Genomic DNA, 20,192 nt, shown 5'->3' with positions numbered 1-20,192 from the left:
ACCTGAGACTTCCTCAAAAGACGCCTATAGGGGCACCGATCGATCAATCGGCCATTTCTTTGACGTGAAATCCGTTCTTGAACCCTTCTGCTCTGCCATGAGAGACTGACTCACAGATCTGTCCACCGGGTCACGCCTAGGCCTGCCGCCGAAACAAGTTTGGCTGGACAATAAATTATTCCAAAAATGATTGCAATTAACAACAGTATTGTTGTTTTAAGGCCATTTTCAAGTAATCTAATGGTAATAATGCAAGAACACGTTCTCAAAGATCAGTAAACTTTAAATTCTGATGAATATTTAACACCGGAACTGGAAGACATTTTAAATATCCAAAATAAATAAACAAAACTGGAATAACAAGTAAAAGGAACACTGAAGTTTCTGTAAACAGAATTGTCCTTCAAAAAGAAAAAAAAAAAGAACTAGTTGGGACCGAAGAACCCGACTGAAAACCTTTGTCATCCCCGTCCTGCAGTCAGAGCTGAGAGCAGACCGACTCCGCTCCGGTTGCACTTTGCAATTGAATCACTCATTCTCAGACCTGCTGCCGAAATCAAAAAGACTGTAAATATAATTTTTAAAATTTTCTAAAAAGGTTTGCAGTAGGGGTGGGTATTTATTGTATTGTTTATTATTTATTGTAAAAAAATTCTTATCAAAATATGAATTTTGATTTATTGTCATGATAAATTCCAAAAACCCAAAACTGCCAGAATTGCCGTGTTTTTTCATTGAAAGTGTCATAAAATAAAATTTCTAAATATTTTAAAATGCCGTTACTGTGTTCAGGTGACACAAATCACACTTCTTTATGCCACTGGAGACCTAAAGAAGCGCTTTGCAAATGAGAATGTTTCTCTACATTATTATCTGTGTTTGCAGAGCTATGTTTGCTGTGGCATGCAGTTGGAATAGCAATGCTGTAAACATTATTTACATTCAAGAGCGTAATGTGCAGCTAAATCAAATGTATATTGGTTCACTGGTATTGTTCAGTATGTTTCAATAAAATAAGGTGTATTGTGACCCGACAGTCTGGAGTTAGAATCAAACTTAAATGGAAATCTGCAGCTTCCCAAGCTGCATTTTCTGTTGAATATTTTAGATTTTTTCTGCGGACCAATCCACAAGGAGTCCACTGCGCTCTGATGCACCCCTGCAGGACGCAGGTGGCACTGCAGGGCATCGATTGATGCATTAAATTCAAATCTGCAGAGACAGAACCTAGTTCTTTCCAGTACAGTCTGAGGTCAGAGGTCGTTCATAGCGTGGATGGATCCCACTGAGCTGTTTGCTGCTGCTCAGTGCCGACAGAGCAGCTCTCCATGCTTCAGTATGATCAGATAATCGATCGGAAGCAGACGAACTTCGATTCTGAGACCGAATGGGAACTGGATGCAACGTCCATCCTTAACCCAACCAATCAGGATGAACCGCTACAGTTCCATATTTTCTATTTAATCTTATACATTTATCCACATTGATTATATTTGAATGCATTTGAGAGCTTCTGGAAGACGAAATGTTGATTAAAGTGAAGCTGTGGTCCATGTTCACCATGTCCCACCACAGTTTCCTTGTTCTGTGGATTCTGAGGATTTTTCTTCTCCTGGAGGAATTTCCTGACAAACATTCGCTGGTTTGCTGGTTTTGCTTCATGCAGTCGACTCATGGAGAACTGTTGTGATTGGAAGGAGATTGTTGGTTTAGGTTTAGCTTTGACTGGTATGAAAACACACAGGAGGTTGTTTGGGTGAACCATCTGCTAGAGAGGAGACGGCTGAATCACAGCTGACAGCAGCTGGAGGAGAGATGAACCAGTCAGTTTCACTTCAATCAGCAGCTGGGAGACAAACTCCAGCTGTTCCTGACGGCCCAGTGAGATGCTTTAGCTCCTGACCTCACAGTTTCTCACTTTGCTCTGATTGTTCAGAGAAATCTTCTGCTAGGACTTTAATGTTTTTTTTTTTTATCTGCTTGATTTACTGCAAAAGCTCAGAATATTTATGGTTTTGGTTTAAGTTAAAGAAAATCAACCAAAAGTATTCTAATCAAAATTTCAAGTGTTATAACAATAAAAATAACTAAACAGTTTTAAATCTAAAGACAGTCATCAACACTGAGGAGAGAAGTGTCGAAACTGGAACCATTTCCAGAAACTCTTACGGAATAATGATCAACTTGTGGCTACAGGTCAGATGTAAACGATAACCTCCTCACCCTCGCTCTCCTTGACTTCAAATATTCGCTGATGTATCCGTTGGGTAAAGATCCGGGTCTGAGCCGCAGCTCCGGGCCGAACGTCCGGGCCAAGGCCGCCGTCAGCCATAGCGTCAGCAGACAGGTGATCAGGAGCGCCTTCATGCTGTCCGAAGCAGTGTGATGCAGACACCGCCGAGCCTCAAGGAAGTCTGGGTCAGCACCGCGCTCTCAGCTCTGGCTCTGACAAATCACTGCATTTAAAGGCTGAGCTTCCTGCAGAGTTTATAGAGAGCAGCTGTTAACCCTTTCCTGACCACCCACCATCCATCTGCAGGAGGAGAGGAACACGCACGCACACAGAGCGAGGCATCACATATCCAAACAGGCGTAAGCCTCCATTTTCCTCTGAAATGTCCCTTAAACATGGCCAGGAGGGAGCAGACACTGCAGAGAGAGCAGAAAAAAAAAGAAAGTTGACAACATAAGAGAGTGAGAGTGTTTTGTCTGGAGGAAAGTCTGTTATCCAGCAGAGACATTGTCAGAAATAATTTATAATCAAACCTTTCCTCCATTTGTTTTTGATTTTCTCTCTTCATCATCAAGACTAGTAATGGTGACTGATGTTAATCATCAACCTGTCCTCACTGACAGGTCACCTGTCTGTCTGTTTACTCAGACTGACTAAAGCCTGGATGTATTCAATCCAAATTCATTACCTGATTTAATTTATTCTGTGCAGATCTAAATGAGAGAATATGAGGTTCATTGTAGATTACAGAAAAATAACAATTTGACCACAGAGGAGAAAATTTACACCAAAAAGCTCAGAAAAACTGGAACATGTTCTGATATGGAAATTGATTTTTAGTCTAACTTCCTCTGATTAAAGGAAAATATTCTAGCTATTCTCTGACATTGAAAAATCTGGAATGTGCATGAACGAAGCTCAAAAGTTACCTGAGATTTGGGATAAAAATAGCCAGGAATCCACTAAGATTTGATGATGTGTATTTGCAATAAGGTATGATGCAATACTCTCAGTTAAACAGACACAAATCTGAGGCACGCAAGTAAATTGTCCTTTGTGTTTCAAACATGTCCTGCGTGAGACAATTGGACATCTCCCAGTTTGGCAGACGTAACTTAAAAGTTTTCACAAACACTGTTACAAAGCAGCAGACTGGTTAGAATAACATGAGCGTCGTTCCTGCTGTAAATAGATATGGAGCTCATACCTGCAGAGGCGTGGCTCTGCTCTTCTCCCTCCCTGGACCAAAACCTCCTGACCTCACTAGACTGGAACCAGAGCTTCCCTGGAGCAGAAGCTTTGGTTTCCTTATTGCTTCCTTCCTCATGGTCGCTGGTTGGGAATGAAAAAGTTGTAGAAAGTTTCACTGTGGTTCTGCCTGCAGATTTCAGGTTTGGTTCATATTAGACTTTAATTTTAATCTTCTTAACCAAGAGTTGATTTGTTTGGTAAAAATGTGGATTTTTCATCAGTGAATTTTTTTCTTCCTGGTAAACTGTGACCCTTGACCTTCATAAATGGATTAGTAAAACCTTGTTTGATACGGTGAAACAGCCAACATAGAATAAAGCCAAGCAGACGGAGCTGAGCCTGCTGCTGGCAGGGCTCTGAAACAACCAATCACATATCAACTTCAGCCTCTTAGTGGAGACACCATCTAATGCACGTCTCAAACTCCAGTCCTCCAGTCGCTGTCCTGCAGTTTTTAGATGTGCCACAGGTACAAAACACTGCAATGAAATGGATTAATCACCTCCTCCTTGTGTAGATCAGTTCTCCAGAGCCTTAATGACCTAATTATTGTATTCAGCTGTGGTGCAGCAGAGGCACATCTAAAAGTTGCAGGACAGCGGAGTTTGACTCCCCTGATCTAATGGAACCAGAACCAAACTCTGATGATGTGCACTGCTGGGCTGACCTCTGAACCTGAGGCTCAGTTAGTGGAAACTAATAAATCTGCTTCTGTGTATTATCTGGTGATAGAAAATGGAGACAGGCTTCCTGTAGTTGTTGTTAGCCAGAAGGAGAATGTGAGAGCATTGTTTCTAAGCTGTTTGTCTCCATTTATGTTGATTTAAATAAGTGATGTCAACAAACAGCAGCTTGACATAAAACTAGATAAAAACTAAAGATTCCTGGAAGTTCCTTCATCCATCCAGGCCAAGTTGTAAAGCTCAGCAGCTGTTCCTCAAGAGATGGAGACGTTAGTCTTCCCAGCAGGGTTACTGTGGGTTTCTGTGGGTACGTTGAGGCTCCATAAAAAGGAGAAGAAGACTTTCCCTGAAAAACAGTTAAATAGAAAACATGTGACAGTTTGAGCCGTCGGTAGGAAAGGAAGAGAACCGGAGCCAGAATATAAACATCCCAGCAACATGAGCGTGCTCTGTCACAGGTGTGTTAGCAATTAGGAGCACCTTTAAACTTTTATGAGTGTGGGAAGAGAAGTAAGAGCTGGAGAATCTTTGTTAGGCTCACTGATTTTCTGTAGCAAAATTTGGGCTGTTGGGTTGTTTCACTGGGGTTTTACTCCCCAATAAAGCTGCTTTAAAGGGGAAACCACCCACAACAACACAACAATACAATAGAAAGATTTTCAGTATATTATATTATTTTAGCAGTTTTTAAAACTAAAGTAGCTCAAAGACACTGCAGGGCCAGAGTTTTTAAAAGAGGCCAATCAAAGCCAAAGATCTGTAGAAAATAGAAGGTATATTGACCCAGTTAACTTGACCAATACTGATGTGTTAATGCGGATATATCCATATCTTGCTTCTTTTTCTTTGCTAATATAATGCTTGATCTGTAATAAAGCACCAAATCTGTCTTCTCTTTAGTCTCCAATGAGATTAAAAAACTCTCCTTTTGTAATATAAAAATGAAAAACTCACCACATCTCTTCAGACCAATCGTCAGGTTTCAAGCAAAATGTGATAAATATTTTCAATATTTTAACATTGTTTTTGTGGTTGTTTGGAGCCAAATTCATCATTAAAAGATCAGTTTGTTTCATTACTTAATGCATCGGAGAACAATTGTCCCCAGGTTGAATATCCATCCATTGTTTGTTTATCTGACATCAGATGCGGATAAGATATGAGAAGGCTAATTTTTTATAGCTGCTGGCATTATGTTCAACCCAACAACTTGAAACTGAGTCACCATAGAAGCAGCCAGAGGTCCGATTTCAAGTGGTCCGTTCCAAACAGCAGCGCGGCAACAGGAGGAGCAGGAGTCCATTTAGTTTCTAAGTACATGCAGATGTGCAGCCTGAAGCGCCTGCAAGTGTTTATCCGACTGCTGAAGCTTCTGCTTCCTTTGCACTCTGCAATATAGGAAATAATCTGCTATCAACCACACTATGGATTATAGATTTATGGATTCAAGTGTTCTTGGTTGTTCCTCTAACAGAAACTAAAAAGATGGTCCAGGATTGGTGAAGCTTCCAGTTATGAAAACAATCAAAGTGATCTGTATGTTAATGATTCTAGAAGTTATTTTATTTTATCTCATCTTCATCTATTCAGCTTAATGCAACTTTAAAGTAGTTCTGTCATCACAGTCTGTGTATTGATCAGTTAAATTGGTCCAGATGGAGAGAAGGATCCAGGAATAACAACTTCTTGAGTCCAAAGCACAGATAAAACCTACCGGTTTGAAGTTCTGGTACTATAAAGACTAAATGCTCCAAATCTCCAGTTTATCTTTGATGCAGAACTCTGATCCAAAGACCCCAGTTCTGACTGGAAAAGGCTTTTCTGGCTCATTTGTTCTGACTGATGCGGTCAGTGTGACTGTGAGCAGGTGGAGGAGAGTGATAAGCACTGACAGTCATACCCCACTGGACCACCTGGCCGGGAACCAGAACGCCGTGCCGGGATCGAGCATGACATGGTGTATTAACACGGTGATGAAAGCGTGTGTTTTGGTTGTGGCAGAGCCACTCCGCTTGCTCTCAGTTGCTTCCAGCAGCTGCAGACCCAACACTGGTGATTTTTATTGCAGCTCAGAGACTTGTTGGAAATTTAATGTTAACACGAAGCAGCTACTGCAGGTTCCACATCTTCCAAGCCTCGTTTCCACGGGTTGTTATGCTACTTGTCTGTTTCCATTATAAAAGTGGCCCATAGAACCACCATTCCTGGGCACCCTTCGGTTGTAGATCCATAGGACAACGGTAAGGTCTGGTAAGAGCGGCGCTAATGGCGTCACACGACTCAAAAATGTCACTCGCCTGCCCAGTGAGACTCCAGCTGGAGGTAGAAAAGCTCTCCTGAAAACGACGGACTATAAAACCGGGTACCGAGCCGGACCGACCCGTACCTCTCACTCAAAACGAGGCATTAAAGAAGCAAGCACAGAAGAGTCAAATAGGATTCTGTGGGAATACGGCTGCTGCCACCGCTGGGTATCTGGGACTAGACACAGAAACAATAAACTGATTTTCACTAGATGCAAACTGGTTTTATAGAAAGTTTGCAAATAGTGAATTATTCAACCCACCCTGTGCATTAATAGATTTTTATTCAATTTAAATGGACAAACAAAACCACTGAACACTTTGTAAGGTAAACCTTTCGAGCTGTTTGACTCTTTTGATCACGTGACATCAACTCAGTGTTTCTAGGCTTGGTTAAGTCAACTTGCTGAAGTGGAAACTTGGCATTGGAATGAGAAAGAAATCGACTGACGTTTCAAGCTTACTGGTGCCAGAAAGGCTTGTATATTGAAGGAACTGCTGGTCTCTGGCTCTTAACCTTCTCTCTGGTTTACTGAGATCGGACTGACAAGGGACAGATATCCAGTGAGCAGTAGCTGAGTGAATGTAAATACCTTGTTGACGTCAGAGGAGAGTACTTGTCACAGTTATGGTTTGCAGAATCTCATATTGGATTTAATGGACATTAAATCTGGTTGGAATGGTGATGAGTCGGCGGCATGAAGAAGGTTGTGTCAGAACTTGTTGTAAACAACATGAAAGCATGGATCCATCCTGCCTTGTATCATGGTGTTGTGATGAGGGGGATAATATCTTGGGACACTTTGGGTCACTTGATACCAGCTGAGCATCATCTAAACACCACAGGCTGAATCTTATCACTGACCGCCTCCATCCCTTTCTGGCGACATTGAACTCATTTTCTGATGGCTCTTTCCCAGCAGGATAATGCTCACAAAACTTAGCTTATCTCAAACTAGCTTCCTGAACATAACAATGAGTTCTCTGGACTCCATTGCTCTCCACAGCCAACAGGTCTATAACAGAGAACCTTTTCGTTGCATGCGGTGGAACATAAGTTCCTCTACATGCCAACAAATCTGCAGAAACTATGCGATGATCTTGTCAGTCTGTACCAAAACTTTGTTGAATCTGAAGCAGTAGCTAGTTTCTGGTTTACTAACTGGGTGGATCTAATAAAGCAGTTGTTGAGTGTGTGTGTCAAAGCTTTATGGTTTGGCAAAAAGTTCTACTTTTGTCTTTCCAGAATACTTCCCTAAGGTCTCAGAGATGTTTTATGGTAAGTATAAGACGGATCTCTGTGTTCTTTTGGGTCAGCAGTGACTCTGGTCTAGGAAATCTCCCACGAAGGACATTTATGTCTCTTTTGAATAATAATCTCTGACTTTGTCTGAGGCAGTGAGGCTTGCAAAGCTTTAGATGTTGTTCTGGGTTCTTCTTGGTCCTCCTGGATGGTTTCAAATTCAAAAATACTATTTTGAGCTGAAAGGGGTAAAAATTGGTTGATGATCTCTTCATATTGGTAACTGGGCTTCTCCTGGAAAGGTTGAATGTTTTCTCCACCTGTGTGTCATTGTTGTTCACTTCCCAGACTGATAGATATCACAGATTATTTCTGTCCTCTGTTCTTGGTTTTCTTTAGATCAGATAATGTTTTGGTGATTTTTTTCATCTCTTTTAACTTCATGCTGTTTAAGGGATTTGATATTACCCAATCACTAATGTTTGGCCATGATGAATGTAAAGCGCCAGCACGACCATGAAGGAGCCGATGCTATGAAGCTGCCTGGGAATTATGTCCACTGTAAGCAACCAACCCTCACTGCGAAGAGAGTGCCGAGTCAAATGGTATCTTTGCCCAGTGTTGCTCTGACTTTAATTGCTACATATTGGAAGTGTGGCCAACACAGACTGAAACTACAACCAAAGGCAGCACAGAACTTGGCATCATTGTTCACAATTCCTCCTTCTGTTTGCCGGTGGCCCAGATGAAATTCATCTTGAGAAATCCAGATTAATGGGAAAAAACCCAGATGCAGTAATTTTGTAGGAATGCAACAGCTAGGCTAGTTTGACGGTAGTCAGGCCCGTGTTAAGCTTATGGGCCTAAAAACAAGTGGTGGGTGCAAAGACTTTTTAACAGCATTATATTTGTACCATAATTTTCTGCAGGTGCAACTTCTTAGCAATGGTTTGCTTTACTTTAGCAAGTCTGCAAGTGAATACACCCAGTGGCTTAAAAAGTTCTGACCTAGCTTCATTTCCTCTTGTTTTCAGTCCAAACAGCCCGACTTCCCTATAATCCTTCAAACTGCTCCTGGTCTCCAGCTTTTCTGGGGATTTTTTAAAGTTTTATTGGGGATTTGCTGTTTGTCACTAACAATACGTCAGTTGTGTTGACACTAACAGGAAACTTACCAAGGAACAGATTTCAACTGAAACGTCTCCCAGCTTTCTGTCATGTCCTTTCTGGGTTTGTTCCAGGTTTTTTTCAATATGGGTTTGAGATACTTTCTCTGCTGGAGAAGTTTTAAAAAAAAAGTTTTTATACTCTGTATTTGACATTTTTCATAACAATGAGACATACAACACACAGTACTTGGGGCACTGATACATAGAAAGAAAAAAATATATATATATACACATATATATTACAAGATGTTACACCTAGTTATGCTTACTTGCTCTTGTTTGTCAGCCATTTAGACCAGCGTTTGTTGTAAGAATGTCCTTTTGGAGAAGTTTTTACTGGCCCTAGAATTTTTGTATTTGCATGTTTCTGGGACGCTTGTAAATTTGATGCACAAGGGACATCCACTAGCAACAGCGACGGACGACAAAGCTGCTTCTAATAGCACTTTGCAATAATCTGATGATTGAAGAACCTGAATGACCAGTTTAAAAACTAGAAATATCTTTGTTGTTGAGCTCATAGATCTGTTTATTCAATAAATAGTTAGCAGCAAAAACAATTTTTGAATTGAAAATGCTGCTTATTTTGTTGATATATTGCAGTTAATTAATTACAAACCCAGGAACTAACTTGATTCCAACTTTTAATCAAGTCCCACCACTAGTTTTTAGATATGCCTCGTCTTCTTTGGCCCACCAAATCTCCAGAGTCATCCTACTTCAGCTGAACACCATGTTGCAATATTCCACAATATGACGTAAATGTGCAGAACACAGTCCGACAACTGATCAGTTTCCATCTGGTGGTGTTGTGCGATGAAAAATGAAAAACTTCTTGAGTTTCCAAACATTTGACTCAATCCAGCATTAAACATGGGTGTTCTTTGAGCTTGCCAAAGAATCTGTTAAATGTGGTTTTTTAACTGCTCTGTCATCAGATGCTCAACCAGAAAGACGCAAAAACATTTTCAACACAGTCTTTTGTTTTCTTTTCCTGCTGCTTGACAGTTTTAAATGAAATTAGTTCTTTGAGGTGACTTTCTGTGAGCGTTCTTTGTTATTCCTGTTATATTTTGGAATTTGGAGTTCCTGGGCTAGAAGAGGTATTTTGTCTGCCAGTTTACCGCAGAAGTGAGTTCTTTTCCTTCTGCCGAGTCTTGGTTGAAACCCAGGCAATCGGCCTTGGAATTTGAGTCCCGAAGGACGGCCTGATGGTTAAAACAGAACAACTGCAGCTTCCAGGAGGAGACCACCACTTTAGTTTTACAAACAAGAGGTTAGGATTTAATTTCTTCAACATTTTTTTCTTTTCCTGGGATTTCTCATTTTAAATAGTATTGTTCTGTTTTTAATGGTTTTTCCACATTATATGTTTTTCATGAATCTTTAAGAAGTAATGAAGCTGATTTCTTCGTAGGTCGTTACTTTAACAGTGTGTGCTTGATTTGCACCATATTGCCATGAAGCCTTGGCTTCATGTAGAGATGCCGTGTTGGACCGCAGGATCCCTGCTGTTATGGCAAGATGCAAAGCAGATGTCTGGGATGCACGAGGAGGAAGGCCGGGATTTCAAGTTGCCCTTGGACATACAGCCTTATCATGGTTCACATGCTGCTCTCTGTGTGAGAAGACTGACAGATTTCTGTTAAGATTACATGTCTTCAACTGATTTTACCTCTCAGTCAGTTTGATATGATAGTGAGCCATTGTCTGGTCCTGATTTTATTAGATTTATCTGTTTCTGTTTTTCAATTTTGTCAGGGTTTTTCTGTAGCGTTTTTGCTCAGATTTCATCAGATTTTGTTTAACTCAGCTGTATATACTTTGTTTTGTTTAACCAGGAGTTTTAGTCTGTGTTGTGTTGTGGATTTATCAGGATCTCCTATGTCTCTGTAAAGCTGCTCAATGTTTACAGTAAAGAGTTTTCATGCTTCTCGGAGCCTGGAAACTCTTATCCCAGCATGAGATTTACTGTCAGTCCCTCTTGGCCCCCTACATGTGAGGGTTTTCCAGTCGTGAGAATTCTTGCCCATGTTATTGCTGCTGTGTACGTTTAAGACCTAAACCTGGATGTTTAATGTAGGCTAACAATTGTATTTATGACTAAGGTTAAACACTTCTCCTGGTACTCATGTAAAGGATGTAGTTAGTATAATGACTGTAGTAATTACTGGCCAAGCTTTATACCAAAGCTTTAGATCCAGCTCTCCAGAATTCAATTTTAGTGCAGACCTCGTGTGAGGTCACATAAAGTTTAGATAGTTCTCAAACTGGTCTTGTAATAACAAGAGTTCTTTTAATATCCCCACTTAGGTGCTACCACACTTACTAATAGTGAGCAAAGCCAATAACATTTCAGCCTTATTTGCACTCTGTTCAACCTGAACATAAACTTCTTGCGCTATGGGTCTTTCAGTTTTACTCTTATATTCTCACACTCCATAAATATTGTTCTAAACAAAGACGTTACTTCTCCTTTACCTAGAAATACATAACACACTTTATAGTACCAGACCATACAACCACACCAGACCAGACCACATCACATCATACTTTGCCGTACCATGCCATACCATACCAGTTAGTACCATACCATACCAGTTAGTACCATACCATACCATACCATACCATACCATACCATACCATACCATACCATACCATACCATACCATACCAGCTAGTACCATACCATACCATACCAGTTAGTACCATACCATACCATACCAGTTAGTACCATACCATACCATACCATACCATACCATACCAGTTAGTACCATACCATACCATACCAGTTAGTACCATACCATACCATACCATACCATACCATACCATACCATACCATACCAGCTAGTACCATACCATACCATACCAGCTAGTACCATACCATACCATACCATACCATACCATACCATACCCGTGGACCAAGAAATAATTAAATATTTCCGTTTTATGTATTATTTGAGTCTGGAGGATCTTTAATTTTGAACACTCCCAGATGGGACCGTCTCGTTGCAGAGAAACAAGCTCAAGGCTTCTGTTAGTCGTTATCGTGAATTAAAATTTTCACAAAAGTAAAACGCTCGTTTTTGTGGCGCATCTGTATCTTATTTTGAAGGGATATGTAAACGTTACCATAGCAACCAGAGTCAGAGCGCATCAGGGCAGTGGTTGAGACAAGAGAAGAGGAGTAGAGCTTGTGAGTTTTAGGTCTGGTTCACACGATTTAAGGATTGTGGGCTGGTTTTCCAAACCTCTGTGATCACCGAGCTGATAAAAGTCCAACACACCACATGAACCGATTCCACTCACGAACATCCCGATTCCTGAAGAAAATCCCGTAAAACCCCAACATACCATACGTGAATTTAGAATAATCAAGCACGGATGAAGATGTAGAAGCAGTAGTGAGCAGCATTTTAAGCAGCATTTTAAGTGCACTATGATTTGGAGGTGAATTATGTTTTTTAATAGCTAACATTTTTAATTGAATAAACATAACCACATATAATAAACATATATAAAAATGACCTTTACATACAGTAATAAAAATTTCCACATATCACCTCCGATGTCCATCGGACTCTCAGTTGCCATGTCAACTGTTTGGGATTCACTCCGTTCTTACATCACCGCGCTTTCTGATTGGCTATTGTCACATTCATCAGGCTGCGGTAATCGGGCCAAGACAATGTTGACACCACCGCGTCACACACCACACACTGCAGGACATTGTAAGATCGTGTACAGGGAAAATCAGGGGGGATGATAAAAAATGGCTTTAGTGGGAACACCAACATGCAGAAGCATTATTTGATGGTCCCCCTATCCCCCTGTCCACTGCAAAATTGCCAAGTCTTAACCGGTCTGCGGTAATAAAAAGGTGGGGAACTACTGCCCTACCATACTAGTTAGTACTAGACCACACCATGCCACACCATGCCATGTCATGCCATAAGATACCATACCATTCCATTCTATGCTACTGTAATTCCCAAACTATAGGTCGTTACTTTTTTCACACACTTGGAAAATTGCGATGTGGCTGATATAAGGATTTTTACCAACAGGTTTTGAAAAGCTGGATGTCAGCATGATGAAGGGGATGGCACAAGTTCAAAGGGTAGTTTGTCATGACACAAAAGCAGCACTGAGCAACAATAAAAAGGGAGACTGATGAAGTGTGGCAAAGTAATTCTGAGTTTGTTAAATTCTGACACTCCCATAAAAGTTTTTTTTTAAATTCTATGTAAATATTTTACTACAATTGTAGTCTTGTCTTATTGGGTGCAGCTTCTATTCAGATGCAGTCAATAGTCTGTTCACTGTTTTCAAAAGTGAACAGCTTCAGGTGTGTTGGGATGTTACTTTCATTATGTAGACGTTTTGTATGGTTAAACTCACAGCTCTGCCTGAAGAGCAGACGACGGAGCTTTAAATGCTGGTAGTTGTAAGTAGACTGGATCAGCACCAAAGACCTTTTGGAACTAGTTGTAAGTAAGACAGATTTTCTTTTTTTCCTGTCTTTATTCTTTGTCAGCAGACTTTCTTTGTGAGTACTGGACAACAGAGCCGCTCCAATTAAACTGTCAACTGGGACACAATGGTTTGGACCAAACCAGTCTGAAACATGTGGAGAGGATTACTGATTGACTGGGTTCCAGTTTGCGTTGGTATGGTACTCTGGTGACTACTGGACCTGTTATCCCGGCATTCCGAACATTTTCTTTTTCCCAGACAGCAACTTCGGAACCGATGAGCCCAAAAATTTTATTTTTCTTCAGTCTGGACAATAATTCACAATCAGCCTTTATTTTCTCTGTTGATTTCTTAATGTCTGAAAGTGATTCAGTTTATAGCCATCCCGGTGCTAAACTGTTGGATCAGCAGGATGTATTCTTGGACCAACTTGGCGGGTTGTCAGGCTTGGAAAATATGGAGTCAAGATCATGAGTGTGAGTATCTTAATCAAATGGCTGTTTCCATTTTAGTTGGTTGTTTTGGTTCTTTATAACCAATAAAGACAATAAAATTCTGGGTTAGGCTCTTTTCTTGTATAAACAGACTAAACAATAGTGGAACCTGCAGCAGAAACCAGTTTAACTCTACAGAAACACAGTTCTGTTTTTGTGAAACCAACACGATACTCTTGCCTTATCCTCAGACACATTTAGAGAGGACAACCAGAACCTCTGCTTCACGGCCTGAAAGAAGGGAGACCTTCTTCTCCTAGACTTTTGTTTTCACTCTGGCCATTGCCTCTTTCCAGCAACCTGGATTTATGTTTCACATGGAGGCTTGGTCAGCTGCTGCATGTTGTCTTTCTGGAGGCTGAAGGCAGATATTAAACTGGTAGTGAGTCCTGGCTAGGAGCCAGTACCTCATCTTCATCCGGTCAGGTCCAGTGATGGGGTAAAGGGTAAGGATAGCACATCTCAGGTACAGATGTTGAGGAGTCAGCTATTCTGTTGGAAAACAAGATTAGCAAAACAAAATGTGCTTCATATACTAGAGAAACCTTCACGCACCATTTGCACTGAGGCACAGATGTTGGCTGCGGCACAATTAAAGACCAAAGACGGCCCTCACACATGCTTTGAAAACTTTCCCATACGAACGGGAAGATGCTGTTCAGACATGTTCTCTGAGTCAATTTAAACATCTCAACCACTGTCTCAGTCCAATCAGTAAAACTGGACCGATATCTACAATCGTTTACTTCCATCTTGTTGTCATTTGCGTTGTTGTCTGTCAGGAAAGGGGTAGAGGTTGGTCATGTGACAGTGATGCAGCAAAGGATTGTGGGACGTTTGGCTGAAATATATATATGATCTTGGTTAATATCGGCCATTACAGTGGCTTTTATATTGCATATTGGCTCACATTTTCCTGTTAGTTCCTCCATCTTACATGCACATACATGTACATATTGATTTTTTTATTTCCTCCAGTTGATGTCTGCATGCTGTGTTTGTGGGGTTTCAAACCGAAATTCCTTGTTTGTGCGCATGATGTTGCCAACATCAGAAACATCAGTCTGCAGGTTCCTCATGATGAATTGCTCTCAAATAGTTCCTGAGACTTTAGTTTCTCTTTAACATCACGTTACCTGCATGCATGAGGAAAATTATCATACTGTTGGTAAATGGAAAGCTCTGGTTCTGAGAAGCACTGAAATAAATCGACGGTTTGTGATCTGAGTCGGTACCCCGGCTGTCCGGACTCCAGAATCAGGAGTTATTGGGAACATTTGTTTATTCAGTCTATTTGATTATGAGCCCATCAATCAAGGCTGTGTCAGGTGGTACAGTAGTCCGCACTGTTTGCGTTCCCTCTCCTCTCTGCTCCAGCTCAGCTGAGATGTTATTTCATGTGGTTAGCGTCGACTCTTTGGAGGCTGGGGGATTCTGGGAAGTTCCCATGTTAATGTAATTATGTCTGTTTAATAGGACATTGTGGTCTTGAGTGTTTCCTTTAGCGCTAATTGTGATGAGGAGAACACAACTGTCCTCTCAGCAGTGGTCTCCATCTGGATAAAATCTCTTTTTATTGGAGCGTTCTTCAAAAGTTCTGGCTTCAGCATCACTACTGGCTTCAATAACAGCGAGTCTGGGACTCTGGCTCTGACCCTCTGTCTCCATATTCTGTCTGTTTCTCTCATTTCAGCTATATTCACTGGCCCTGGAAGTTATACACTGCAAACTGATTTAAGACCCAGATATTCAAATTGGTAATAAAATGAGCTACATACTACCTAATCTGTAAAGAATTGCAGAAATCCTGACTGTCATCCATTTAAAGCTCAGAATAATCTTCGCTGGGATTGTTTGGTCAGAAAAAAAAAACACTTTATGGACTTTTAAACATTCAGTGATTAAAGATAAACCTGTTCCCAAGTTCGCTGTCCAAGTAATGAAATTAGAAGAGGCCTGGAGGGACAGAAAACCAGGGAAAGGATAAGAAGAGATGATACATTTCTCCTGCTCACCTTTTGCTCTCAGTTTGACTGACCTCAGAAAAAGAAGAAAATTAGCATACCGGAATTAAAAATTAAACAATAACGAACTTCTATGCACAGACTAACTCTGCATCACAAAAATAACAGAAAAATGAACAATGCAGCAGAATTGTCACTTTCTTGGGTTTTTCTGTTACTCGTGTAATCTGGTCACCTTTTCAATCAGTCAGTCAGTCAAGTTTATTTAATTAGGACATTTCAACAAAAAGGTAGTTCAAAAGTGCTTTACACCATAAAAATACCAAATATAAAGTCATAAAAACAACATAGAGTCACCAATTGAGAAACTAGTAATAAACATTACATTTTGTCCAGTGCTATAATTAAAATTATCAATGCACGTCAAATATATTGATCAATGTTTCATTTTTTATGGTTCAAAAGTAACTCTAACCAGGTGGGTTTTTTGTCTCGACTTGAAGGAAGTCAGTGTTTCAGCTGTTTTGCAGTTTTCTGGATGTTTGTTCTAGATTTGTGGTGGATACAAATTGAATGCTGCTTCATGTTTAGTTTTGGTTCTGGGGATTCAGAGCGGACCAGAACAAGAACACCTGAGAAGGTGTTTATATCATGCAGTCTCCATACAGAAGCAGGTTAAATTGGGTTTTTAATTCATTTCATTCCCTCCATCTGCAGCTCAGCCTCAGACACGATGAGAATTCATCTTTTGGTGGAAAAACCTGGAGAACCCATGGAAAACTCTAAAACAAACAGGAAAATCTGGCAACGTGGATAATGATAAATGGGGATATTTGTCTTATTCAAATGTATTTTACAGAATTATCTTCTGTATTTAAGCCTTGCTGCTTGCAGCCAGACAGCCGTTGGCCTGTTGGCCTTGTTGCTCATTTTTCATGTCAATCTTTTCCCTGCAGAAAACATCAGGCTGAGATTGTCTCACAAGAACAAACAGGCCTCTCAGTCCTCGCCTGTAAACATTTTAATTTCACTGGCCTCATTAAGCCTTGGCCTGCTTCTGGGTGAGCTGGTGGTCTATGTTTGAGATTTTGTTGGACAGTAACTGTGTGCTGACAGAGTTCTCAAAGCCTAGCTGTCCAATTTTCTCTAACTTTTGAGCGTTCTTTGCCGTGATCTTGGCATCCAGGAGCGCCGGGTTCCTCTGAAAGCATCTGCAGCCGTCTGCAGAGACTCTGCTCATTAGCTGTTTGGGTTTTTTGGCTGAAGCAGAACAGACTTCAAAAACGTGGAGCAAAGAAAAAAAAATGACACTCAGCTCCCCGATTTGTTTTTCTCAGAAGCATCTGTTAAAACTTCTTCTTTTTCTTCTGCTCAAGACATTTGAGTTTGATGTCTGCAAACGGTCATTTTTGTTTCCAGTTATTGACATTTTTGCTTACAGTCAACGTCAGTGAAAGCCTCAGATTCCTTCTTGCTTGCCCTCTGAATCCATATTGTTTGGGTTTCAGCTTTCAAATACAGTCAGAATCAAAACCAACTTCTGCTTTCGAGTATTATGTAAGGGAGAAAGTAATGCTAATAGAAAATACTGACAGAAGTTCAAGAAGGGGTTAATGCTGGTTCTCCTTCCTGCCGTGGCTGTAGAAAAGCTCAACTCTTGGTCTCATTGATCCTAGTTGATCTTGGATAATAGTCCTGTTTGGAAAACACCGAAGATGATTTTTAAAAAGATCTTTCTAAAACAATTGTTCAGCCCTGAAAAGCTCCAGATAGATGCTTGTGGTCGATACTTTGGGATCATATTGGGATCAGTCCAATAAGTGAAACTGGACTAATACGATGTTTATTTCCATCTTGTTGCTGTTTATGATTGTCTTTCATGTGGTATAAGTTTGGTCATGTGACTGATGCAGTGCAGGATTGTGGGATGTTGAAAGTCTGGGGAAATAATATTGGTAAATATCAGTTATCAACCATCCTAACAGCAATATTAATAACTGGAAAACATTATTGGGCTAAATTTTCATATCAGCACATTCCTAAAGAGGATCATACATCTCTGACATTTAGAGCGTGTTTTGTTTTTGTGAGTGCATGTATTCATGCATATTTTTTTTTACATTTTAAATTTTTTCTGCTCAGTTGCACATTTCTTTTAAGAACAGTTATTTTTTATGTTGCTAACCTGCTGCTGGTTCACCTGAATTCCCCCGCTGAGGGACAATAAAGAAAGTTTCTATTCTATTTGTCTCTGATATATTACTGATTTGAATTTAGCATTAAAGGTCAATTGTGAAGGGTTTAGTGGCACCTGCTGGCAGAGTGGCAGATTGCAACTAGCTAAACAAAAACAGATTATTATGCCGCAGTTGTGCAAGCAGAGCAAGCTGGAGATGTGCAGCAGGTAGACATGTCCTGATGGAAGACGGAGAAATCTGGCAGTGATGTAGAAACTAAGAGAGGATATGAAGAGGAGTGAAAATCCTGAGTGTGTGTGTGTGTGTGTGTGTGTGTGTGTGTGAGAGAGAGAGAGAGTGAGTGTGAGACGTGGCAGAACGAAGCCTGGCCAAGCGGCAGATCTTTTCCATATGTTTCCTGGAGACAGACAGAGTGAGGCTGCTCCCCCACCCTCTCAGCCAGTCGTCATTTAAACCGACAGAAACCAGTGAAACAGCAACACAGCTCAACGCTGGGATATTGGAACTGCAGCTCTGCCTCCGTTCAGGCAGGTGTTGGCTTTCTGGAAACCAGGAGTCAAAGAAAACTCTCAGGTTTTCACCTCCAACAATCCCAGGTGTGTTTCACCATGAAGAGTTACTGCTTTCAGAGAGAGAAAGAGTAAAGAGCCCAGGAGTTCCTCTCTTTCAAAGCTGTGACCTTTGACACTGTTTAAATCATCCATACCTTTTCTGACTCCAGGCAGGAAAACATTGGCTGACAGTTTTTCTCCAAATCTCAGTGGAGACCAAAGCAGAGCTAAAGGAGCCGCTAGAATCGCCACGGAAATGAACCAAACTCTTGAAGCATCTTGTTTGAGCCTCAGTGCTGTTCCTACAGTTTTCCTCTGCTGCCCCCTTGTGACAAAATGCAATAATGCAACATTCCTGATCCTTCCAGACAACAATTTAAGGGATTAGTGCCATGTGTATAAAAATCCAAACCCAGCTTCATGTCTTTATACTTTTAAAGCTGATATTCAGAAGTTTGCTTTGGACTTTGGCTCAGCCTCGGTTCCCTTTTCATAGGATTGTGTGGTTTGGTTAGCCAGTTAACTTTAGCTTGTAAATCATTCTGGCATAAAATAACTCCTAATTTAACCACATAAAATTTTATACGTCATCACTTTTACAACTTTTTGTTTTCACCTATATTCAGGCTTACATCTCATTATTTTTCTGCTCTTTTCTATCTTTGCAGTTAAGAAATATATAAACATTTGGAGGGAAAAACGAGAACACAAGCCAGCCGTAATTTGGTTTGGGCTGCCAAACTTGAGCTTTAATGTGTAACTTAAAACTAGCCAGAATAAAAGGGGTAACAGCAAAATCCCCTAACTTAAATTCGATCTCCTAAAGGGAATATTTCTCAATTTTTATCTACTGATGAATAGTCAAGGGATCAGTTGACAGAGAAAAGTATTTTGGAGATCCAACAAACCGGCACCACAGCTGGGGATTTGAAGCACTGATCTGTGGGAAACTCAGTCTGCATGTAATTTTTCTTTGTGGTAACTGACCTCTTCTGACTAAAACTGTCATTCAAAATGCTAAAACTGTGGCAGGAATGGAATTTTTTTTAACATAAAATGACTTATCTGCGTTAAAATTAATGGGGAGTCTAATTGGGATTTATCTGTGCAAAAAACCTGGTATTGGTAGGGGAATAGATGAATAGATCCTTGAAAACTTCAGACCTCCCCTAAAAACACTTATCGCTGCCTTTTAATTGGTGAAACACCAAATATACATTAACAGACATTAATATGCACAGTGGAAACCCCCTTAGCATGGTTAAAAGCTAGCATCTACAGTCTTTCTTATCTCTATTCTTGGGGCTTAGCCAATCAGCACCAAGGAAAATGAAGGGTGCCTTTGGATTGGTTGCTTTGGAAAGTACTTTAGCCTCCCAGGTTGCATTTACAATATTTTAGATATGATCCACAAAAAAAAAATAAAAAATACTGAAACAGGAATACGCAGGGATCCAATTTCATTTATATTCTTTTTTAATTGTTTATAACTGCAACTAATTTTATTATGTAATTTTGACCTTATTGTACAATATGTTAATTTAATGTTTTTATATATTTTAACCTTTATGTGAACCTACATTACTCGAGGTTCTGCCACTTTGCTGCAGTTAAACCTGATTTTCTTT

General features: G+C 40.3%; 1 protein-coding gene across 2 annotated transcripts in view; it reads left to right on the top strand.

The window, feature by feature from the left end:
- Positions 1-20,192, top strand: part of LOC122833442 (centromere protein P) — an 84,598-nt gene that overhangs the window by 17,625 nt on the left and 46,781 nt on the right. The gene's annotated exons all lie outside the window — the stretch shown is intronic.

The sequence above is a fragment of the Gambusia affinis genome, linkage group LG07 (assembly GCF_019740435.1).
Source record: "Gambusia affinis linkage group LG07, SWU_Gaff_1.0, whole genome shotgun sequence".
NCBI lineage: Eukaryota > Metazoa > Chordata > Actinopteri > Cyprinodontiformes > Poeciliidae > Gambusia > Gambusia affinis.
The sequence above is the reverse complement of the archived record's forward strand: the minus strand, read 5'-3'. Positions and strand labels throughout refer to the sequence as shown.